This window comes from Triticum aestivum, chromosome 2A, assembly GCF_018294505.1.
Source record: "Triticum aestivum cultivar Chinese Spring chromosome 2A, IWGSC CS RefSeq v2.1, whole genome shotgun sequence".
Taxonomy (NCBI): Eukaryota; Viridiplantae; Streptophyta; class Magnoliopsida; order Poales; family Poaceae; genus Triticum; species Triticum aestivum.
The window spans coordinates 703713870-703739481 of NC_057797.1; the positions used below are offsets into that span (position 1 = coordinate 703713870).

The 25612-nt window shown below is 47.7% G+C and overlaps 1 long non-coding RNA gene across 1 annotated transcript; it reads right to left on the bottom strand.

Annotated features, from left to right (window-relative positions):
* Window positions 1-22614: 22614 nt before the first annotated feature.
* Window positions 22615-25302, bottom strand: LOC123190374 (uncharacterized). Its single transcript, XR_006496305.1, has 2 exons — window positions 24780-25302; window positions 22615-24221 (listed from the first exon to the last, which is right to left on the bottom strand). It is a non-coding gene; the product is annotated as an uncharacterized lncRNA (long non-coding RNA).
* Between the last annotated feature and the right edge of the window lie 310 nt (window positions 25303-25612).

Genomic DNA, 25612 nt, shown 5'->3' on the forward strand with positions numbered 1-25612 from the left:
ACAGTAGGTGCCCCGGCAAGACCCTTGCCGGGGCCCGGGCAAGGCCCTTACCGATGACACCCGCAAGGCCACCATCAGGCCCACGCCGACTAAACCTCCACCGCCATTCGCATGCAGCTGTCGACCCAACCAGCTGGGCAGGCACCTGCATGGCGGCATGCAGATCTTCGTGGAGACCCACCTTTGCACCACCTCAGTTGCCTGCCTACCTACGTGGCATCGCAGGCGTCGCTGGCCAGGGCGCGTGTCGACACAAGAAGGAGCGGCGACGGACGAGACAGGTTTCTCCCCCATCCCCGATAAAGCAAGGACACCTAAGCAAGACGCATTAAATGCGCCTTGTCATGTAATGCGAGGGATAACCTCGCATCACTATACCCTTTCCACCTCCTGTGTGCCACTGTGGCAACCCCTTTTTCTATAAAAGGATGCCCGATGCGACCAGAGGAAGGATTCAGCTTTTTGGAGCTCCTCACGCCCCATAGCTAGCTCAAGAACACAGATATACAATCCACCAAAGCAGGAGTAGGGTTTTACGCATCCTCGCGGCCCGAACCTGGATAAACGAACCGTGTGCTACCTGTTAGATCCGCTCTTCTCACGACCCCGCGCACCGCCAACCACAGTAGGGATTCTTGTGATCCCACAGGTGTCGTTCCCACCGACAGGAGGTCCACGCAAAAGTCAACATACCAAGTACCCATCACATACCCTTATCTCCCGCATTACATTATTTGCCATTTGCCTCTCGTTTTCCTCTCCCCACTTCACCCTTGCCATTTTATTCACCCTCTCTCTCTATCCTCCCTCTCTATTTGCCTCTTTTTGCCCGCTTGCTTTTTGTTTGCTTGTGTGTTAGTTTGCTTGTTTGTCACGATGGCTCAAGATAATACTAAATTGTGTAACTTCACCAATACCAACAATAATAATTTTATTAGCACTCCAAGTGCTCCTCTTACCGATGCTGAATCTTGTGAAATTAATACTGCTTTGCTGAATCTTGTCATGAAAGATCCATTTTCCGGCCTTCCTAGTGAAGATGCAACTACCCATCTTAATAGCTTAGTTGATTTGTGTGACATGCAAAAGAACAAAGATGTGGATAATGATATTTTTAAATTGAAGCTATTTCCTTTTTCGCTTAGAGATCGTGCTAAAGCTTGGTTTTCGTCTTTGCCTAAAAATAGTATTGATTCATGGAACAAGTGCAAAGGTGCTTTTATCTCTAAGTATTTTCCTCCCTCTAAGATCATCTCTCTTAGAAACGATATTATGAATTTTAAGCAACTTGATCATGAACATGTTGTACAAGCTTGGGAGAGAATGAAATTAATGATACGTAATTGCCCTACTCATGATTTAAATTTGTGGATGATTATACAAAAGTTTTATGCCGGATTGAATTTTGCTTCTAGAAATCTTTTAGATTCGGCCGCGGGAGGCACTTTTATGGAAATCACTTTAGGAGAAGCTACTAAACTCCTAGATAATATTATGGTTAATTATTCTCAATGGCATACTGAAAGATCTACTAATAAAAAGGTGCATGCGATAGAAGAAATTAATGTTTTGACTGGAAAGATGGATGAACTTATAAAATTATTTGCTAATAAGAGTGTTTCTTTTGATCCTAATGATATGCCCTTGTCTACTTTGATTGAGAATAATAATGAATCTATGGATGTGAATTTTGTTGGTAGGAACAATTTTGATAACAACGCGTATAGAGGAAATTTCAATCCTAGGCCTTACCCTAGTAATCCCTCTAATAATTATGGTAATTCCTACAACAATTCTTATGGAAATTATAATAATATGCCCTGTGATTTTGAATATAATATTAAAGAATTTATTACTTCACAAAAGAATTTTAATGCTATGATTGAAGAAATATTTCTTAAGATTGATGATTTGGCTAGGAACGTTGATAGAATTGCTCTTGATGTTGATTCTTTGAAACTTAGATCTATTCCACCTAAGCATGATATCAATGAGTCTCTCAAAGCCATGAGAATTTCCATTGATGAGTGCAAAGAAAGAACCACTAGGATGCGTGCTAATAAAGATGCCTTTATAAGAGCGTGTTCTTCTAGTTGCTATGAAAATAAAGATGAAGATCTAAAAGTTATTGATGTGTCCCCTATTAAATATTTGTTTTGCAATATGAATCTTGATAATGATGGGACTGAATATGATCCACCTTTACCTAGAAGGCGTTCCAAGAATTCGGAATTTGTTGATCTTGATGCTAAATTTGATAAAAGTGGGATTGAAGAAATTAAAACCCTAGATGTTGCTAAACCCACTATTATGGATTTCAAGGAATTTAACTATGAAAATTGCTCTTTGATTGATTGTATTTCCATGTTGCAATCCGTGCTAAATTCTCCTCATGCTTATAGTCAAAATAAAGCGTTTACTAAACATATCGTTGATGCCTTGATGTAATCTTATGAAGAAAAACTTGAATTGGAAGTTTCTATCCCTAGAAAACTTTATGATGAGTGGTAACCAACTATTAAAATTAAAATTAAAGATAATGAATGCTATGCTTTATGTGATTTGTATGCTAGTGTTTCCATGATTCCAAAGACTTTATGTGATTTGTTAGGTTTCCGTGAGCTTGATGATTGCTCTCTAAACTTGCACCTTGCGGATTCCACTATTAAAAACCTATGGGAATAATTAATGATGTTCTTATTGTTGCAAATAGGAATTATGTGCCCGTCGATTTTATTGTTCTTGACATAGATTGGAATCCTTCATGTCCTATTATTCTTAGTAGACCTTTCCTTAGAACGATTGGTGCAATTATTGATATGAAGGAAGGAAATATTAGATTCTAATTTCCATTAAGGAAAGGCAAGGAACACTTTCCTAGAAAGAAGATTAAATTACCTTATGAATCTATTATGAGAGCCTCTTATGGATTGCCTACCAAAGATGGCAATACCTAGATCTATTCTTGCTTGTTATGCCTAGCTAGCGGCGTTAAACGATAGCGCTTGTTGGGAGGCAACCCAATTTTATTTTTATTCCTTGATTTTTGCTCCTGTTTAGTAATAAATAATTTATCTAGCCTCTGTTTTGGTTGTGTTTGTTGTGTTTAATTAGTGTTTGTTCCAAGTAGAACCATTGGGAAGACTTGGGGAAAGTCTTGTTGAACTTGCTGTAAAAAACAGAAACTTTAGCGCTCACGAGAACTACTGCCATTTTTATTTAGAAAGTGCTATTTATTTAATTCTTTTTGCAGATGATTAATAGATAAATTACTCACGTCCAGCAATTTAGTTTAGAATTTTTGGGGTTGCAGAACTTGCGCTAGCGACAGATTACTACAGACTGTTCTGTTTTTGACAGATTCTGTTTTTCGTGTGTTGTTTGCTTATTTTGATGAATCTATGGCTAATAAAATAGTTTATAAACCATAGAGAAGTTGGAATACAGTAGGTATAACACCCATATAAATAAAGAATGAGTTAATTACAGTACCTTGAAGTGATCTTTTATTTTCTTTCGCTAACGGAGCTCACGAGATTTTCTAATTTAAGTTTTGTGTTGTGAAGTTTTCAAGTTTTGGGTAAAGATTTGATGGATTATGGAACAAGGAGTGGCAAGAGTGAGGGAGTCCAGGATTAGGGGGTATCCGGACAGCCGGATTATATCCTTCGGCCGGACTATTGGACTATGAAGATACAAGATTGAAGACTTCGTCCCGTGTCCGGATGGGACTCTACTTGGCGTGGAAGGCAAGCTAGGCAATATGGATATGTATATCTCCTCCTTTGTAACTGACCTTGTGTAACCCTAGACCCCTCCGGTGTCTATATAAACCGGAGGGTTTAGGTCCGTAGGACAACATACAATCATACCATAGGCTAGCTTCTAGGGTTTAGCCTCTCCGATCTGGTGGTAGATCAACTCTTGTAATACTCATATCATCAAGAATAAATCAAGCAGGACGTAGGGTTTTACCTCCATCAAGAGGGCCCGAACCTGGGTAAAACATCGTGCCCCTGCCTCCTATTACCATCCGCCTTAGACGCACAGTTCAGGACCCCCTACCCGAGATCCGCCGGTTTTGACACCGACATTGGTGCTTTCATTGAGAGTTCCTCCGTGGCGTCACCGTAAGGAAGGATGCCTCGTCTCGTTGTTAAAAGCAACATCACCACCGGGGGAGCTCTGGCTGTCGGCCGAACTCTCCGGCTAGGCAGTTTCATCATGACTGCCTGTTCGGCCGCTGCATCGACGATGACTTCTCGGGTCATCAAAAACAGTCTCCACATCGACTCGGAAGTTGCCGAGTAGATGGATCCATCACCGCCTTGGGAGTCGCTATGAAATATGATCAGATTGGGCTTAAACCCGATCAAAGGGAGATTAACTCTCCATCGGTCACCCATCACGTTGCGGTGGTGGAGGAACAATGCGGCAACTCTTCCTCTATTTTGAGGACTAACTATGTCCGGATTCCTGAGCTCTCCGAGCCGGATACCCGCTTACGGGAGGACATTACCCAAGCCCTGAACCTAGAATCAGGCAGCGGGCCAAATTTATCAGGTAACACTCCGGAACCCGAACTTCCAAGATTGGAAACTCCTCGGCCCCTGGGTCTCAGATCAGGTAGGGATTCGGACTCAAATCCACCCACCCACCCAGACATAAACGATCTTTCCCACATCAGGCAAGAGCCCCATGAAACAATACATCATTATTGGGCCAGATTCCTCCTTGTGATGAACAAGGTTAAGGACTGTTGCGAGGAAGATGCAGTTTCACTTTTCTGCAATAATTGCACGGAAAAGGGAATCCTTAACGCCTTAAGTCGCCGTGACATATCACGCTTCGCTGACTTGGCGTCAATAGTACGAAAGTATTGTGCGATGGAAAAGCGCCTGGAAAACTGAAACATAATTTTGGGATAATCCGGCTCCGAATATACACCCAGTCCGAAGTAAAAGGGTGCACTATCATAAGACGCCCGAGCTAGTTGCAAAGAAACAAAAACCCTCTACAGGGCATGGAACCGTACTAGAGGGATGGCTTAACCGACCCTGCAAAATTCACAGTACAACGGATACAATACCAACACACAGCCTTAGAGAATGTTGGATACTCCGGCAGGTGGCCAAAAGTGGTGAGGATCTTCTTATCCCAAATGCCACAGAGCACCATCCCGTGGATAATAAAACGGTGTTAACAGTCTTTGAGACCTTTGCGTCAAATAATAGGCACAAGCGAACACTCCATAGCATGGCCGAAATCTTCCACGTAGAAGCAATAAATCCATGGAGTGACACGGCTATTACCTTCAATGCAAGTGACGAACCTAAATTCCGAACAGCCCGAGCACCAGCTGCACTGGTCCTCAGTCCAATTGTGGACGGCTTTCGACTCACCAAAGTACTCATGGATGGCGGCAGCGGATTAAACCTCATCTATGAGGAAACTCTTCAAAAAATGGAAATAGACTGGAACCGCATTAAGCAAAGTAGCACAACCTTCAGGGGAATCATACCCAGTCTGGAGGCACGATGCGCTGGGAAAATCACACTAGATGTGGTATTCGGTATGCCAGAGAATTACAGGTCCGAAGAAATTACATTTCAAGTGGCCCCGTTCAGCAGTGGATACCAAGCCCTTTTAGGACGTGAGGCGTTCACGATCTTCCAAGCCGTACCCCATTACGGGTACATGAAGCTCAAAATGCTCAAGCCTAACGGAATCATCACTGAGGGAGTCCTGGATTAGGGGGTATCCGGACAGCCAGACTATAACCTTTGGCCGAACTGTTGGACTATGAAGATACAAGGTTGAAGACTTCGTCCCGTGTCCGGATGGGACTCTACTTGGCGTGGAAGGCAAGCTAGGCAATACGGATATGTATATCTCCTCCTTTGTAACCGACCTTGTGTAACCCTAGCCCCCTCCGGTGTCTATATAAACCAGAGGGTTTTAGTCCGTAGGACAACATACAATCATACCATAGGCTAGCTTCTAGGGTTTAGCCTCTCCGATCTCGTGGTAGATCAACTCTTGTAATACCCATATCATCAAGAATAAATCAAGCAGGACATAGGGTTTTACCTCCATCAAGAGGGCCCGAACCTGGGTAAAACATCATGTCCCCTGCCTCCTGTTACCATCCGCCTTAGACGCACAGTTCGGCACCCCCTACCCGAGATCTGCCGGTTTTGACACCGACATTGGTGCTTTCATTGAGAGTTCCTCTGTGTCGTCACCTTTAGGCTTGATGGCTCCTACGATCATCGATAGCGATGCAGTCCAGGGTGAGCCTTTTCTCCCCGGACAGATCTTTGTGTTCGGCGTCTTTGCACTGCGGGCCAACTCGCTTGGCCATCTGGAGCAGATCGAAAGTTACGCCCCTGACCACCAGGTTAGGTTTGGAAGCTTAAACTATACGGCCGATATCCGCGGAGACTTGATCTTCGACGGATTTGAGCCTCTGCCTTGTGCGTCACGCGGTCGCGATGAGTACGATTTAGCTCTACCATCAGACAGTGTTCAGGAGATCACACCGGCAGCCGCTCCGACCCTCAATTCGGAGCCAGTTGTGCCATCCATGTACGGGTGGATGAACCCCGCCATGGAGGCCTTACCCTCAGCGGCAATCGAGCCGAGCATCGACCTTACCCTGCACGAGAGTCGTGTTGTTAAACTGCCGGATCCTTGTCCGGCCACGGACTCCGAACCGCCTGTGCCCGTTCCTAGCGAATCCGATTGGGCGCCGATCATGGAGTTTACCTTCGCAGATAGTTTTCAGCACTCGCCCTTTGGCGACATACTGAACTCATTAAGGTCTCTCTCCTTGTCAGGAGGATCCTGGCCGAACTATGTCCGGCAGGATTGGGATGCGGATGACGAAGAAATTCGCCGCCCACCCACCACCCACTTAGTAGCCACTGTCGATGACTTAACCGACATGCTCGACTTCGACTCCGAAGACATCGATGGTATGGACGACGATGCAGGAGACGAATAGGAACCACTGGCCACAGAGCATTAGACGCCCACTTCATCACATGACGTATACATGGTGGACACACCAAAAGAAAACGACGACGAGGAACGGAAGGACGCAATGAAGTGTTGTCCCCTCGAGAAGCAGTCAAAGCGGTGGCATAAGCGCCGCTCCAAATCCCGCCTCGGCAGAAACAACGATCATATAGACCTAGCATTAGAGCAGGGTGAACCATCGCCGGACCACGGCAACACAGAGAATCAAACCGAACAACCCGACTATTCAAAGATAATAGTCCGGAAGACATCACAACAGACAGACACCCGGAGCAACAGAATGCCCATCAAAGGCTTGTTGCCACCGCGAGGAGTCTAAAAAAGCAGAAGCAAAGGCTCAAGGCTGCACAAGACACACTCAGAATCAGATGGAGTAAGGTACTCAACACCGCAGACAAATATGGCGGCAGTCGCCACACAAAGAGCTACCCGAAGTGAAAGCTACTGCCTGAATTTGATGAGGAGGCCTTAGAGCCCCCGCAATCAAAAAACAAAGCAGCCATCCGGTCGAATAGACGACCTCATGGACAACATAGAGCGATAAACGGCGCCGCACACAAGCCAACACGCGATCCACACAAGGACTCGCATCAAAAAGATGGCCCAACTAGATCTATCTACGGGCCAAGAAAGCACGCTCTAGCAAGCAATGTAACACAACAAATATCCAAACAACACGGCACACCCAAATATAGGGGTGCCGCACACCCCCTATGTTTCACTGATGAGGTGCTGGACCATGAATTTCCAGCGGGATTCAAACCCGTAAACATAGAGGCATACGATGGAACAACAGACCCTGGAGTCTGGATTGAGGACTATATCCTCCATATCCATATGGCTCGAGGAGATGATCTCCACGCCATCAAGTACTTACCCCTCAAGCTCAAAGGGCCAGCTCGGCACTGGCTTAAAAGCCTCCCCGAAAGCTCCATTGGAAGCTAGGAAGAGCTTGAAGATGCTTTTCGGGGGAATTTTCAAGGGACTTATGTCCGACCTCCAGATGCGGACGATTTGAGTCATATAACTCAACAGCCCGGAGAGTCAGTCCGAAAGCTTTGGAATAGGTTTCTTACTAAAAAGAACCAAATAGTCCACTGTCCGGACGCCGGAGCCTTGGCAGCCTTTAAGCACAGCGTCCGAGACGAATGGCTTGCCAGACACCTCGGCCAAGAAAAGCCGAGAACAATGGCAGCATTAACAAGCCTCATGACCCGCTTTTGCACGGGCGAGGACAGCTGGCTAGCCCGATGCAGCACCAGCGACCCAAATACATCTGAAGTTAGAGATGGAAACGGGAAATCATGATGCAGCAAAAATAATAAGCGCCGAAATAAAGAAGACAACCCGAAGAGCACAGCGGTAAACGCCGGATTCAGAAGCTCTCGGCCAGGTCAGCAAAAGCCGCCCTCTAAAGGCGCCAGAGATGAACTGTCCAGCCTAAACAAAATTCTGGACCAAATATGTCAGATCCATAGCACCCCCAATAAACATGCAAATCATACCCATAGAGAATGTTGGGTCTTCAAGCAGTCCGGCAAGCTCAGCGCCGAACATAAGGGGCAGGATACACCAAGCAAAGACGAGGATGAGCCTCGCTCGAGAAACACTGGGGAACAGAAGAAATTTCCACCAGAAGTCAAAACAAGAAACGTGTTACACGTGATAAAGGGGAGAAGCAAAGCGGCACTCCCAGATAAACATGCCCAAGGGCCTATCACCGCGGAGTTCTGCCACTGGCCGTCTCAACCAATCACCTTCCCCCATCAGGATTACTCAGCAAGTATTTGGAGCGCAGACTGGGCTGCCATGGTATTAGATCCAATAATTGACGGATACCACTTCACGCGAGTCCTGATGGACGGCGGTAGTAGCTTTAACCTGATATATCAGGACACAATCCGCAGAATGGGGATAGAGCCAACGAAAATTTGCCGCAGCAATACTACCTTTAGAGGAGTAACGCCAGGCCTAGGGGCTCGTTGCACGGGCTCCCTATTACTAGAGGTTGTATTCGGCTTCCCCGACAACTTCCGTAGCGAAAATTTAACCTTCCACATTGCTCTGTTCCAAAGTGGCTATCAAGCACTACTCGGACGCGAAGCTTTCGCCCGCTTTAACGCAATACCACATTATGCTTCCCTCACGCTTAAGATGCCCGGTCCACGTGGCATCATTACAGTAAAAGGAAATATCGAAGCGATCCCTGCGCGCCGAAGAGAGTGCGGCTGCCTTGGCAGCCGCACACTAAAATGGCCTCACCAACTAAAACATTTGATAGGTCGTCAAGACCGCGGACCCGGTTAGACGAGTCCGGCACAGCTAAATGTAATTCATGCAGGTTTGATGACCACACCCCTTGTCGGTGTCAAAACCGGCGGATCTCGGGTAGGGGGTCCCGAACTGTGCGTCAAGGCCGGATGGTAACAGGAGACAAGGGACACGATGTTTTTACCCAGGTTCGGGCCCTCTCGATGGAGGTAATACCCTACTCCTGCTTGATTAATATTGATGATATGGGTAGTACAATAGTAGATCTACCACGAGATCAAGGAGGCTAAACCCTAGAAGCTAGCCTATGGTATGATTGTTGTCTATGGAGTTGATGTCCTACGGACTACAACCCTCCGGTTTATATAGACACCGGATAGGGTTAGGGTTACACAGAGTCGGTTACAATGGTAGGAGATCTTGAATATCTGCATCGCCAAGCTTGCCTTCCACGCCAAGGAAAGTCCCATCCGGACACGGATGAAGTCTTCAATCTTGTATCTTCATAGTCCTGGAGTCCGGCTGAAGGTATAGTCCGGCTACCCGAACACCCCCTAATCTAGGACTCCCTCAGTAGCCCCTGAACCAGGCTTCAATGATGAAGAGTCCGACGCGCAGATTGTCTTCGGCATTGCAAGGCGGGTTCCTCCTCCAAGTCCTTCATAGAAGATTGTAAACACCAAGAGTAGTGTCCGGCTCTGCAAAATAAGTTTCCACATATTGCCATAGAGAGAATAATATTAACACAAATCAAATCTGCTAACGTATTCCGCAGTGCGTCATCACACTACGGCCAAGTCCTTTACTCGAATCGTTTTTACTTTTCCACCTCAGCATGTTTTGCGAGGCGGTTTCCTTGGCACGTCTTGTCAAAGCAGAGATCGTGTACCCCCTTTTATGAGATTCTCATAAATACGGACGTGGGTAACCCAACCGCTCCATTTATCACGGCGCTTGGGAGGCAAGCGAGTTTTACTAGGCTCGTGGGGACGCACAACCGCATCCGCCCATATAAGGGAATAAGGATCCACCTTTTCACCTACGCCTTCTTCCTCCTTTGCCTATCCATCTCCTGCGCACTCGAGCTCCAGCGCCCAAGCCCGCACTTCCCACCTCAACCTTCTCCAGCAATGTCCGGAGCGGGAGGCAAGTGGATGGTCTCCTCCGCCACGGAGGGCCAAGTCAAGAAGCTAAGGAAGGCCGGATACCTGTCTAAGGACATCGCTCACCGGCTTCCCAAAAAGGGGCAGCTTCTCCCCACCCCAAGGCCCCATGAGAGGGTAGTATTTCTTCCCCACTTCCTCCGCAGACTGGGTTTTCCACTCCACCCATTTGTCCGGGGGCTCATGTTCTACTACGGCCTGGATTTCCACAATCTGGCCCCGAACTTCATCCTCAACATCTCGGCATTTATCGTCGTGTGCGAGGCTTTCCTCCGCGTCCGCCCTCATTTCGGCCTCTGGCTCAAGACCATCAACGTCAAGCCCAAGGTGGTGCACGGCAGCCAGGCGGAGTGCGGAGGCACCATGGCGGGCAAGATGGCCAACGTCCTATGGTTCGAGGGCTCTTTTGTGGAGACCCTAAAGGGGTGGCAATCCGGGTGGTTTTACATCACTGAGCCACACGATCCGAAATGGATCGCAGCCCCCGAGTTCCGATCTGGACCCCCCACGTGGCTTATGTCCTAGAAAGAGATGGGCCTGTCATGGGATGACGAAAAAGAGGTGACCGGATTACAAACATGCATCCAGTCCCTAGTGAACAAGCCAATCCGGCTTGTTAATGTAATCCAGGTTATGCTCGTCCGCCGGATCCTCCCGTGCCAACAACGGGATTTTAATCTGTGGGAGTTCGACCCGGCGCAGCACCAAACCCGTAGCAGGCTCTTCGACACGACGTACGAAGATGCCTGGAAGGTGCTATTCAAGGGCGCCGAGGCTCCCGCATCCGCTTCCGAGGACCGCGGATACAGCTCGCAGCGTCACGCTAGCGAGGTAAGCTATCTTCACCTTTTACAGGATGTTAAGCTTTTTTCATAGTTTGACTCTATGCGGGATCTAAACTCCCTTACCTTTGACAGGCTTGGCGGGCGATATCCGGACCAATTAACTGTCCGGCTCCGCTGCCCGAAGACCCAGCCCCAGCTCTACTAGTGAAGCTGCTGGTTCCGGCGCCTTATGTGGTGCCGGAGAAGAAGGCCAAGAAGAAGAAGACCATGGGGACTCGAAAGAGTGCCCGTAACATGGTGGTGTCGGAATCGTCATCCGACGAGTCCGAGACGCCCTCTTCCCGTGAAAACGAGGAGGAGGAAGAAGAAAACTCTCCCCCAGCGGAGGGAGGAGAGAAGAGGAAGGCCGCCCCAACGGGGGAGGCCGGGGGGTCTAGGAAAAGGAAGACCCCTCCGCCGGACTACTCCCCCGACGCCGAAGAGGGCGAAGAGGAGTGGCCAAACAGGGCCAAGCGTCCGGCGAAATCGTAAGTTCAGATATCAGAGTAACTCATGATGTTCCTTTGTTGCACAGCTTTCCCTAATGTCGAACGTAATTATGCAGCCCGCCCCGGGCCGAATTCACCGAATCGTCGGGCGGCTCCCTGGACTCATGGGACGTGAACTCAGTTCCGCCCATTATCTCCCCCCGCACTGCAGACGACGCCGAAGTGGCGTCGCGACAAGCTCCGGGGCAGGAGGAGGTGGTCCCGGAGGAGCCGCAAGGCAACCTCTCGGACTCCAGGAGTGAAGGGGATAAGTCCCCCCAGGGCTCCAAGTCCGGCTTTGTGCCGGACACCGCGCCGGAATCTTCCATAGTTCTGGACCGCGGTAGGCGAACTCCTTCCAAGAGGAGCAAGCCTTCTGAGCTGGCGGCCTCCATCCAACCGGAGGTGCCGGACAATCTGCTGGGGGTGCTTGACGGCGCCTCCATCGACGAGGGGCACCGTACTATTATGAGTACGGTGATCCAGAAGGTTCGGTCTGCCAAGAGCGGACTGACTGAAGCTTGCGCTAGCCTTCTAACAGGCTTCGAGGTAAGTAAAAATATGTAAAAATATTACCGCATAGACAGTAGACCCTGATGCTCTGTTTGGCGTTCGGAAAGAAAAGCCAAATAGAGGATCTATTAAATTTTGTAGGAGTCTAACAAAAAAGAGTCAATATGCGTATGCAGGCTTCGCTGCTATCCACCGCCGCAGTGACTGCGGAGGTCGGTGTCCTAATGCAGGACCTCGAGCGGACCGAGCAAGAGCTCGGCCTTGCCAAGCGGCGGCTCGAGGAGAAAGAAGGTAAGAAATACCTTACAGAAAAAGTGCCTATAAAAAGGCATGATTGCAAAAAAAATAACAGGATTGTACTGCTTATTGTAGGGGCCACGACTGAGGTGGCAACCCTTAAGCAGGCACTGTCTAAGGCCGAAAAGAAAACGGCCACGGAGCGCACCAAGCGAGACAGACTTGGGGCTCAGGTTGGCGAGGTGCAGCAAGAGCTTCAGGCTCTCATGAAAAAACATGAGAGTTTGGAGCTTGAGTCGAAGGCGCAAGCAACCGAGCTCGCGACGGCCCTTGAGACTGCCAAGTCTGCCAAGGCCGAAGCCCAAAAGGCCCTCCAAGAGTTGGAGGAGATGAGGAAGATAGCAGTGGGTAAGGCATTCTTTATGCAAAGCAGAAATATAAAAGTAAACTACTTGTTACTTACCCGAATCCGGAGCTCTCCAGGGGTATTCGCAGATCTTCCCAGCAGCGTATCCGACGCTGCCGCATTCTATCGAGCTGAAGAGGGCAGCTCGACGGAGAAGGTGTTCTGGTCTCAGTATTCTGAGGCCGGACACCCTGTGCCCTTGAGCGACCAGCTGAAACAGCTGGTCGAGCTCCACAAGGCGGCCAAACAGGCCATGAAGGGCTTCATAGTTCGGCTGTGGCCCGGAGAGGCCCCGCCTGGGAGCTATTTCGGGCTGGTGCGGCGGCTGGTGGAGGCCTGTCCGAGGCTCGAGGTCATTAAGCGCTCCGTCTGCATCGAAGGTGCCCGTCGGGCCCTTGCCCGTGCAAAGGTGCACTGGGGTAAGCTGGACGGTGAGAATCTTGTGAAGGACGGGCCGCCGCCGGGGAAGGAGCATCACAAGCCCGAGAACTATTACAAGGATGTTCTTGCAGGTGCCTGCCTTGTGGCGGATGAATGTACCAAGGATGTGATTTTTGAATGAACTCGCTCGTGTTTATCCTGTGCACTGAAAACTTGTTCATATGCGCTAAGCAATGCTTATTGAATTTAAAATATTACTTTCTGTGCGGCCGTTTATCAAAAAATTGAGAGATGGCCAGTCGTCGGCTTCTGCCCCCATGCCACTAGTGCTGGGGTGTTCGGGATAAACCTGAGCGCTCTTTTTCCCATAGTTGGATCCTTCGAGGGAGGCACTCAGCACAACGAACCAGGCAATCGGACTATAATGCTTGAACACTCTCACTTAGCCATAGAACTCTATAATTTTAAATTTCAGCGAAGCCCTAGTTCGGAAGACCGAGTTCGGGCGCTATCCACGCCTTGGCCGGACAAAGCCAGCTCCTCGCTCGAAGCGGCATAAGTCTTTAGGGACTCAAAAAACCTCTCGAACAGCGACCGGTCTCTCGCCTCATCATGACAGTCAGTTTTAGCTTTCTCCACCGAGGTGCTTAACCCATCTGAACCGGGGCACAATCGCAGTGGTTCTCCTAGTGCTACCTTAGCCGATATAGTGGAACGTAAGGCACCAAAACATAGGAGCCAGGCAAACCCAACTATTGACCCAAATCATGATTCGGAGCCGATGCATATAGTGCTATAAGTTTGGGGTGCCGCACTTGTGAAAGTGTATGGACTTCTCACACCATAATGAGGGGTACTGAAGCCCCTGGCGTGTTTGCCATACCAAGGTGTACGGGTGCAATCATGTCATTTAATAAACATATTTGTGAAAAGAGGATAATGCAAAAAATAGACAAAAAGCTATGTATTGTTTATAGAGAGGCTATTTATCAAAGCCGAACGATACAGATAGTGCGATAAGCAAAAAGATATTGGACTATTTGACATGTCCTGACCAGGGGTAGGCCACGGAATTGTATTCAAAACAGGTATACTGCTCGTAACAGAGACCACCTAGGAGTTCCATAATGCGGCATGGCTTGTATGCCTCCCTGGATCTTGCATCGTTTGTGCGGCAGTTGAATTGCCGAACAGGTCGTCCGAAGTATGGAGTCCTGAAAGTAAGAAAAAATTAAAAAAAGAATCCGGCAGCCCCTAGTACGTTTTAAGCCGTATTTTGGGCGTGCCGTTATTGTGCCCCTTCCCCTGTGCCCATGGTATTTCAAGGGCGTAGTTATGTACGCGAGGCACTGGTTTCGCTATGTCGAGAGAGCTGGGGTTGGGGCCGCATTGCTATGCTTGCTCAGAGCGTGCCAGGCGGTCCTGCTGTGGGTTACTCCGGGCGCGCTTGGCAGTGTCTGGCTTTTTAACGGCCGGACTGGAGAATTGCCTAAGAAGGCTACTTTGTACTTCCGCTGCGAGAGCCGCCGTGTGCTCCTCCGTACGGAGGGAGTGTTCGGTGTTTCCGTTGACCGTGATTACTCCTCGAGGGCTTGGCATCTTGAGCTTGAGATATGCGTAGTGCGGCACCGCATTGAACTTTGCGAATGCGGTTTGTCCGAGCAGGGCGTGATAGCCACTGCGAAACGGGACTATATCAAAGATTAACTCTTCGCTTCGAAAATTGTCCGGGGATCCGAAGACCACGTCAAGTGTTACTGAGCCTGTATAGTTGGCTTCTACACCTGGTATAATGCCTTTAAAGGTCGTTTTTGTGGGCTTAATCCTTGAGGGATATATGCCCATTTTCCGCACTGTATCCTGGTAAAGCAGGTTCAGGCTACTGCCGCCATCCATGAGGACTCTTGTGAGATGAAATCCGTCGATGATTGGGTCGAGAACCAATGCGGTGAAGCCGCCATGATGGATGCTAGTGGGATGGTCCCTTCAACCAAAAGTGATCGGGCAGGAGGACCATGGGTTGAACTTTGGGGCGACTGGCTCCATCGCGTATACGTCCCGTAGCGCACGCTTCCGCTCCCTCTTGGGAATGTGGGTTGCGTATATCATGTTCACCGTCCGCACTTGTGAGGGAAAGCCCTTCTGTCCATTGTTGTTCGGCGGCCTGGGCTCCTCCTCCTCGTCGCTGTGTAGCCCCTTGTCTTTGTTTTCGGCTCTTAACTTGCCTGCCTGCTTGAACACCCAACAATCCCTGTTAGTGTGATTAGCTGGCCTTTCGGGGGTGCCATGTATCTGGCACAAGCGGTCGAGTATTCGGTCCAAACTGGACGAGCCCTGAGTATTCTTTTTGAATGGCTTTTTCCGCTGACCGGATTTATAGCCTCTGAATCCGGCATTGACTGCCGTGTCTTCATTGCTGTCGCTGCTAACATGGCGTTTTTGCTTATTCCGACGTGTCCTGCCACTTTTGTCCTTGGTATCCGAATTACCAGGGTTCTTTGATAAGTTGTTACTACGAGCTAGTCAGCTGTCTTCTCCCGCGCAAAAGTGGGTCATGAGTGTCGTGAGGGCTGCCATAGATTTCGGCTTTTCCTGTCACAGGTGCCGGGGAAGCCACTTGTCACGGATGTTATGCTTGAAGGCTTCTAGGGCCTTTGCGTCCGGACAGTCGACTATCTGGTTTTTCTTTGTTAGGAACCGTGTCCAGAATTGCCTGGCCGATTCCTCTGGCTGCTGAATTATGTGGCTTAAGTCGTCGGCATCCGGTGGTCGCACGTAAGTGCCCTGGAAGTTGTCGAGGAATGCGGCTTCCAGGTCCTCCCAAGAACCGATTGAGTCTGCTGGCAAGCTGCTAAGCCAATGCTGGGCCGGTCCTTTAAGTTTGAGCGGGAGGTATTTGATGGCGTGTAGATCATCGCCGCGTGCCATGTGGATGTGAAGGAGATAATCCTCGATCCATACCGCCGGATCTGTTGTGCCATCGTATGATTCGTTGTTTACGGGTTTGAAACCCTCTGGGATTTTATGATCCATTACTTCATCCCTGAAGCATAGCGGGTGTGCGGCGCCTCTGTACTGGGCTATATCACGACGCAGCTCGTAAGAGCTATGTCTATTGTGTTCGGCCCGGCCGAATTTGTTGTATCTGGAGTGAAGATCATCGTCACGTGCCGTAGGGTGCCTGCGCGATCCGTAGATCGATCTTGTTTGTCTTGCCTTATCCTCCAGTACGTCTCGCAGGTCTGGCGCATTTTCCCGTGCCTTATTTGAGCAGCGTCGGGGCATGGCTTGGGTGGAGGCCGAGAGGCCTCTCTGTCGCGGCCGCGAGGTGGCTAGTCTGCCATGTCGTGCGCTGGTGATGTAGGTGCTTCCTCCTCTGATTGGGGTAGCGGCCTGCGCTTTGGGTAACTCTTGGTGGGGCCTTCGAGTTCATACTCTTTGGCCGCAAGGACTTCAGTCCATCTGTCAGCTAGCAAATCTTGGTCATCTCTAAGCTGTTGCTGCTTTTTCTTGAGGCTGCTTGCCGTGGCTAAAAGCCTGTATTTGAAACGCTCTTGTTCGACGGGGTCTGATGGTACGACGAATTCATCGTCATCGAGGCTTGCCTCGTCTTCGGAGGGAGGCATATAGTTATCATCCTCGACCTCTCGGTCTGCCGCTCTCTCATGAGGGCTGGCTTCTCCATCTTCCTGTGCCGAATCTTGCTGGGGTGGGTGTTATTCGGCGCTATTCGGGGTAGTATTATCTCCCGTGCCGGAATCACCGTTTTTGCTTTGGCGGGATTTAGAGCGGCGCCGCTGACGCCGGCGCTTTGGCTGTTTCTTGGAGGTGTCATCCCCCATTGTTCCATCGCCATCTCCATCTTTTGGAGTATCCACCATATATATGTCATATGACGAGGTGGCCTTCCAGCGCCCTACAGGTTCTGGTTCCTGTTCATCTCCTACATCGTCGTCCATACCGTCGATGTCTTCGGAGCCGAAGTCAAGCATGTCGGTTAAATCGTCGACATTGGCTACAAAGTGGGTGGTGGGTGGGCTTTGAACTTCTTCATCGTCCGTATCCCATCCTCGCTGACCGTAATCCGGCCAGGGCTCTCCTGATAAAGAGAGAGACTTGAGAGAATTCAGGCTGTCGCCAAAAGGCGAGTGCTGAAAGATGTCCGCGGTGGTGAACTCCATTATCGGCGCCCCATCGGATTCAATTGGCAGGGGCGCGGGGGGTTCGGAGTCCGGGGAGGAGTCCAGATCCTCGGAGTCACGGGTCATGCAGAGTGCGGGGCTGGCGTTTGGCTCAATCGCCTTTCAGATCGCAGCCCCCGAGGTGACGTCCAACCGCTCATCCTCGATTGGCGCAATAGGCTCCGAGTTAGGGGTCGGAACCGGTGCGTGTGCAGCCTCCAGGACACTGTCCGGAGGCAGAGCTAGATCATGCCCGTCGAGATAGTGCGGCGCGCTTGGCCCTGGCTCGAACCCGTCGAAGATCAAGTCTACGCGGATGTCAGCCGTGTAGTTTAAGCTTCCAAACCTGACTTGATGGCCAGGGGCGTAGCTTTCGATCTGCTCCAGGTGGCCAAGCGAATTGGCCCGCGGTGTGAAGCTGCCGAAGACGAAGATCTGTCTGTGGAGAAAAGTCTCACCCTGGACCTCATCGTTGTTGATGATCAAGGGAGCCATCGGGCCTAAAGGCGACGACACAGAGGAACTCTCAATGAAAGCACCAATGTCGGTGTCAAAACCGGCGGATCTTGGGTAGGGGGTCCCGAACTATGCGTCAAGGACGGATGGTAACAGGATACAAGGGACACGATGTTTTTACCCAGGTTCGGGCCCTCTCGATGGAGGTAATACCCTACTCCTGCTTGATTAATATTGATGATATGGGTAGTACAAGAGTAGATCTACCACGAGATCAAGGAGGCTAAACCCTAGAAGCTAGCCTATGGTATGATTGTTGTATATGGAGTTGATGTCCTACGGACTACAACCCTCCGGTTTATATAGACACCGGATAGGGTTAGGGTTACACAGAGTCGGTTACAATGGTAGGAGATCTTGAATATCCGCATCACCAAGCTTGCCTTCCACGCCAGGGAAAGTCCCATCCGGACACGGGACGAAGTCTTCAATCTTGTATCTTCATAGTCCTGGAGTCCGGCTGAAGGTATAGTCCGGCTACCCGAACACCCCCTAATCCAGGACTCCCTCACCCCTATTACAAATACAAGGGGCTCAACGCGCGCAGAAAAGTGGCAATTTTTACTCATCTTGAACTATACATGGTTTCTTTAAAACCTACCTTTTTGCACGACAACTTTTCACCTAAGTTCCTCTCTTTTATAGATGACCATCATGCTACACCCGTCTAGGATATGGCACAACGGAGACACATGCATAGATGTGCAACAGGGACCCATTCAAAGGATTCTTTTTAGATTAAGACCCTGCGTCAACCTTTTTTACTGTCTCTTGTTGATACACATCCCTCGTATTCTCAATACCATTGAGAAGGATGCTGACGTCTTGGCATGTGGCCACGTTAGAATAATGCACGTACCTGGACACCAGGGCTTCTTACAAAGGGCACTGTTTAGGCCCGGTTTACACCATGAAGACCGAATACCTTAGGGAGTGTTTGGCGTCGCGAGTTTGGCCTTATATGCATCAACTCCGAATCATGTCTTTGGTCAAATGTTGGGTTTGCCCGGCTCCTATGTTTTGCTACCTTACATTCCGCTCTCTCGGATAAGGCGGCACCGGGAGAACTACTGCGATTGGGACCTGGTTCATCCGGACGAGCACCTCAGTAGAGAAAGTCGAAAACTGACTGTCATGATATAGCGCGAGACTGGTCAACCACTCGATGACCCATCAGAATCTTAGAATTCCTCCACCTTAACGAAGGGCCGTTTCCCGGCTGGGCAAGTACGCACCCCGAATTCGAGTGAGCGCGGAGCCATGAGGGTCTATATAGTAGCCCCACTGTCAAACTCCTATGGCTAAGTGAAAGTGTTAAAGCATTATAGTCCGGTAGCCTAGTTCGCTATGCTATCACCTCCTTATTAGGACCAAGATGTTGGATTAAGTGTGAGTACGTGTCTTCTGCGAACACCCCCGCATTATAGGCGTGGGGGCTGAAGCCGACGACTGCAATCTTTCAGGTTATACACATGTATATATAAACGGCCGCACAGGAGGCATCACAATACTTTTGGGCACAAGTATAAATACAGCCTTGATAAATTCAATAGAAACATTGTTTTTACAATGGGAATACATGTCATTCAAACATAATATTCTTCGAGCACTGGGCCTCTATCAAACGAGCACCCTCAAGAACCTCTTCAAAATAGTGCTCGGCAGCCACTCGGCCTATGGCCGAACCCTGCACGGCGACAGTGGTAGCATCCATCTCCGCCCAGTTTGCTTTGACACGGGCAAGGGCCATCCACGAGCCTTCCATGCACGCCGACCTCTTCATCGCATTGATGCGCGGCACCGCACCGAGGAACTGCTGAACTAAGATGAAATAGTTGTTCGGCTTCAGCTTTTCCAGCCACAGATGATCTATGGCGGACCTCATGGCAAGTCCGGACAACCTATTGAGTTCGGCCCATTCAGCTAGCTGATCAGTCAATGGAAGCGGACGCTCTGGCATGTTGAACGGTGACCAGAATAGCTTGTCCACTTCCCGATCTGTTTGATCTCGGAAGTATTCGGCCGCATCGACAGCGCTCGCCGCCAAGTCCAGATATGCATCCGCCGAACTCTACAGCCGATCCAGAGGTGTATACCGCGGATCTCCGAACTTCCTCCGCAGCAAACACTACTACAAAAACAGCTATATCCAATATGGACACTAATGGCGCACTGTAGATGTGGTGCGCCATTACTAAATACTACTAGTAAATATGCCCGTGCGTTGCACCGGGATAGAAAAAATCACACTTTAATTAAAAGAACAGAGTGCTCAAGGTGAGATAATTTGGATGTGTAGTTGTGGTATAAAGATAAAAGAACTTTTGAGAATTCTCACGTGGAAACATTCGTTAATTAAATATGATAGTTTGAAAAGGAAATGCATATTTGTAGCTATTAATGTATGAATTGAGGGCTACCTTGATTTAGATATATTACTTAAATACATGTAGATTGTTTTTTTCACTTTGTTTATCTTGTCCAAGTCTCTTTAACCATGAAGTTATGATATTTTTTCTTAAGTGGCATTGTTTCATCTGCCATTCCCACTATGAAACAACTGTAGTTGTAGTCCCGAGTTATTTCTTTTAATTGTTTGCCCACAATTTTCACCTTCAAATAATGCATCGAATCCGATTGCATGATCTTATTTTGCTTTATTCATCAAATTCAAACCCCAACTCCCCTGTGTCATTGATATAGAGTAGTCTTAACATGCTCCCTCTGATTAACTCTTACCTACTTACCTCACATGTAAAAAGAGGGGGTAAGAGGGAGCATGTTAATATTTGCCATTGATACATGATGATTAGGTAGACCGATACCGATGTGGAGCTCGCTGGTACTGTATTTCTCTTTTAAAAACCTTCAATGATTGCATTCAACTACTATATCATTAATTTTACAAAACAAATAATTTCATGAACAAATTTATTGTTTGATTATATGCAAACCACTTCTAACTATTATGTGCAATCTAAGCATAGTAGTGTAGCTATGATGTTTATCCGCAGTAGTGAGCACACGTAGGCTTTCTAGGTTTTTTGCCATATGATTTTGTGTTCCCGGTATTTTAGGTTTTATCAGCATTTTCGAGCTTGTAATTGTATGGTATGTAATAATAGTAGCACAAATGTTAGAGTATTTATGTCTGGTATCTATTCATTTTACTCGGGAACCTTTGAATCGGTCGACCAGCACCGGTATTCATGCGTTATCACCATATTTTTGTTGGACAACCTTCCTTCTTATCGGTCAAGTTTTTGTCCTATTTCTTGCGTTGTTTATCTCCTACTATCACGTCCAAATTGTCCAGCCAGTCGCAAAATATAGTTCTACTCGATTAGAGTCTCCATGTTGAAGCTATTTAGTGAAGGAAAAGGATCTTATTTAAATTCACAAAAAAGATTGATTGTACCAAATGGATTGTTTGAAAGTGTACATATTCATGATGCTTCAAGAACTTGTAAATTTGCACAAAAAATGTTTTTTATGATTGATGTTTTAATGCTCTAGAAAAAAATATCGTGATTTTTTTAAAATGTCGCACAAATCTCGTCAATTTTCGTGGAAATTTACATGCACACGGAAGATAATTGTGACTATATTTTTTCAAACCAAAAGGCTTGATAGTTGAAAATATACTGTTGTTACGGTTTTACCTGGAAGCTCATCCACTTTTTTGACATTTTTGCACTAAGAATACCTAAAAGAAAATACTAATTAATTTAACCTGGCTCATAGAAAAATTAAGCATGTCTGGTGCGCTGCAATACTAACGTAATGTGGCTCCTTAATTAGCTCCTTGTGATGATTCGGAAGCCCGCTCCCATCGGAGCCGGCGGCGCTGTACATGTCGGCATCATGGATTCGTGGTTGATGCTTTCCATCTTGGCGCGCGTGAGCCTTGCTGGCCCGGAATTGCTACCACTTTTAGAGGCAGCCAAGCTGCTGCAGTTGGTACTCGACCACTCGCGGTTCTCTTATACGTACCGTACTGTCCACCAGCTCCACCAAGGACATCTCTACCTCCTTATAATCGATGCTCGCTTCCTCACATAATTGTAAATGTATCTTATATTCAGTTCTTTATCAATAACAACATTCAAGGTCCATTCATATGAAGCTTACTTCTAGTCTGCTATAAGGGCGTACTCAACCTTGTTCGCAAACTATCCTTTGTTGCCACAGTTATCAACTAAATACTGATTCCGAGATCACGAGGACTGAGGACAGCGAAACAACTTTAAAAGAGAGCCTTGTTACAGAAAGAGGCAACTCAGCTAAGTCATACGAGTACATTAGATAGTCATATTTCTATACGCAAGTAAATCCAAGGAACTTCCTCTATGCCAAGCCTCGCATCACCCAGTTATTATGTTATCTAAGTAGATAACATAATAACTGGGTGATGCGAGGCTTGACATAGAGGAGGTCATAGGCGTCGAGGCCACCAAGCCCAACCTTGACTGCTGCTCCTCCCCTTCTTCCTCTACTATTTTTTTCTGAACGGCCTTTCTTCCTGTACTTATTCGCTCAACTCCATGCTTTCCTGATCATCCTCTTCCTCTTATCACCAGCTAGGCATTTAACTAATCAGGGTAAATGCTGAAAGGTACATTCCATAAACCATGTCAATGAGATCTACATGGATCGATTGATCAAATAGTGAATATCTGAGAAATCTAAATCTAAACTAACCAAAAAAAGCAAACAATCTTGACGCTATGTAACTGTACCCACATGTCTGCTCCAAAGAATTGGTTACGAAAAAAAAGGGAGTACAGTGGAGTTGCGTTCATGCCTAATGGACGACCAATCGTTCCTCCTACTCCAGCTTCCCGCCTCCCAGCTTGAATTGGTGCTGCCACTACAGCCAGCAAGCATCCGCCATGAAGATTCATGCATGGCTTCTTCGCGTATGCCAACACGTCCTGTCTTACCACCGGCATGCTGCTGCTCATCCTGCCATCTACACGCCCTTGCAGATTCAGTGCACCGGGAGAAGAAAAATCAATGCAAAATAGAAAGACCAGATCTTATACGCAATGACAGATGACACACATCAAGGGACTTATTTGTGAAGGACCGAGCTAACAACATTCATATACTGTTTAAAAGCTTGGGGCTTCCCTTGAATGGCAACACTCATTTAGTACTACACCAGTCAATGTAAAAAATTAAGGAGCAGCATCAAAGATCAACCAAAATGTTACAAAATAATTTAAAAACGCAAGGCCCAAATCTGGAATGGTCATTGTGAATTGGCTCAAAGAATGTGAACCATATAACCTGGAAAGTGCTATATATAACAGTATAACCGAAGATTATCACAAAATTCATAACTATCAACCTCTAGTCCTCTACCGACACAGTTGTGCCCATTCAAAATATCACCAAATTTGAGGTTGAAATTTAATTGCATTTAAGACAAGGTTATGATCAAATACAGCTTTCCTGCAAAAAAAACAGCTTAAGAGAAGTTGGAAGATTTTAGGACATAAATTTGTTGGATAACTACATATAAATATGTTTTATAGAACTAAACGCTCTTATATTTCTTTATAGAAGGAGTACTTCAGAATCTGAATATAAACTGATATACATGAGTAGAGCCAGAGCTTTTTGAATCATCAATTAGACAATTGGGATATGCTATTATACCTCCCGGTCTAGAGGATGCAATCAACTAAAAAGTCTTAAGGTCCCAAAATTTAACAATTGTCATTTGAACCTACAGAAGCGTGTGGAAAGAACAGAAAGCAAAAGTTACAACTAACCAAGTCTAGATGATATATAAATTATTTTGGAGGAAAGATGTTATCTAGGAAAACATCTTATGTTTTTGTACAGGTATCAGTGACCCCAAAAATATAAAGGATATCTTCCGCTAGAGCAGGAGTTTATTCACCTTGTTAATATTAGCACTGTTGTGAGCAACTGAGCATATATGGCACCTTTATAGGTTGGACCAAACAACAGATTCTCCTGTAATTTGTGTGGTACTGCTTAATAGGTTGGATCAAAATTTTACCTTCACAAAACTCTTAGCCCTACCAGAAACAATCCACCAACCATCAGGAGCAAATCAAGCAGATCAATCCTCCCACTATGACCCTGATATGTGTGAATCAGTTTCTACCATGTCATTTCTTTTCCTCTTGCACGAGTTCCTCTTCATCTTTAGCTTCAACAATTTTCTGTTAAACCAATGGACAACACCATCAATGTCAACAAACAAGATGAAATTAACCAATAACTGGTTCCACACACCATGAGAGACATAGCCAACATACACCCGTGATCCAATCTTGCTTTTCAGATAAAAATTCGGAATAGAATTATCTCTTTATCAGCAGTTCGTCCAACTTGCTGGACTTCCTCCTAATCAAAAGGATTCTACCTTGCGGCCTCTCTCTTTCAGGCCTCCTCTTCTTCCTCTACTTGAGGCAGGCCTAACCATAAGTACCAACCTGCGCTTAATCTTTGAGACACCAGTAGCTAGCTGCTTAGTTTAGTGAACAATAGTTTATTTGTACAAGTAAAAGAGCAGCATCAGAATGGGTTTGATTGACTAAACTGAAAATCAATAGTTGAAACAAATAATCATGGATGCATCCACCACAAAAACAAGGAACTGGAAGAAAAAGTGGGTCGTGGCTGTCATCATGTCACAGCAACAATGTGTGCATGAGCAGATCGACCTCAGCGCCGCCAGCCTATGGCTCAGGCAGGGAGAGAGGGAAAGGAGGCCTCACCGTGGTAGGGCTAGGAGGGGGATGGAGTGCTCCACCTCGCGCAATCCCCCTTCTTACCCCGCGTAAGGGCTCGTCGCATGCAGGCCATCGAGGAAAGGCCGGATGGGTAGGAGGGGATGGATCGGGGAAGCTGAGTGCATGCCACAATTAGGCCGGGGATCCTCTCGTCCTCTACTTTGACGCCTGCCTCCACCTGCAAGGACTGCGCCGGACCCCTCCGTCTCCCACGCCAGTCCGCCTTCGCCCAGCTCCGGCGAGCTCCTCGCTAGGTCGCCGCACAACCCCTCCTTTCTTCCTTCTTCTCTCCCTGGCCTCCCTGTCTCCTTTGTGCCCAGGAGCTACGGATGCCATGGATCTGCCCGTGCTCCGCCTTCCTCATCTTCACCGGCGACCCCCGCCTCTGGATCTGCCCCCAGCCCCTGCAAGCTCGAGCCGTCGCCGCCGTCGCCGCTCGAGCCGCCGATTTGATCCGCTCCCAAATAATAAAATCAGACGTATGGATCGCGGGTTGAATATACCAAAGTACAGGGTTTCTTTTGCAAAAATGAAACTGTATCTCAGTTTAATGACTTAAAAAGGATTGCGGGTTGAATTCTGAAAAACAGAGGGACTTTTATACAAAAACGTCATGATGTACGACCAGAAGCAATTGTGGTGCGCCATTACTAAATACTAATGGCGCACCATGTGTTGGTGCGCCATTAGTGTGCAAATACTAATGGCGCACCACACCCACGGTGCGTCATTAGTAATTTTTTTTAATTTTTTCAAAACTAGTAATGGCGCACCGTGGGATGGTGCGCCATTACTAGTTCAACTAGTAATGGCGCACC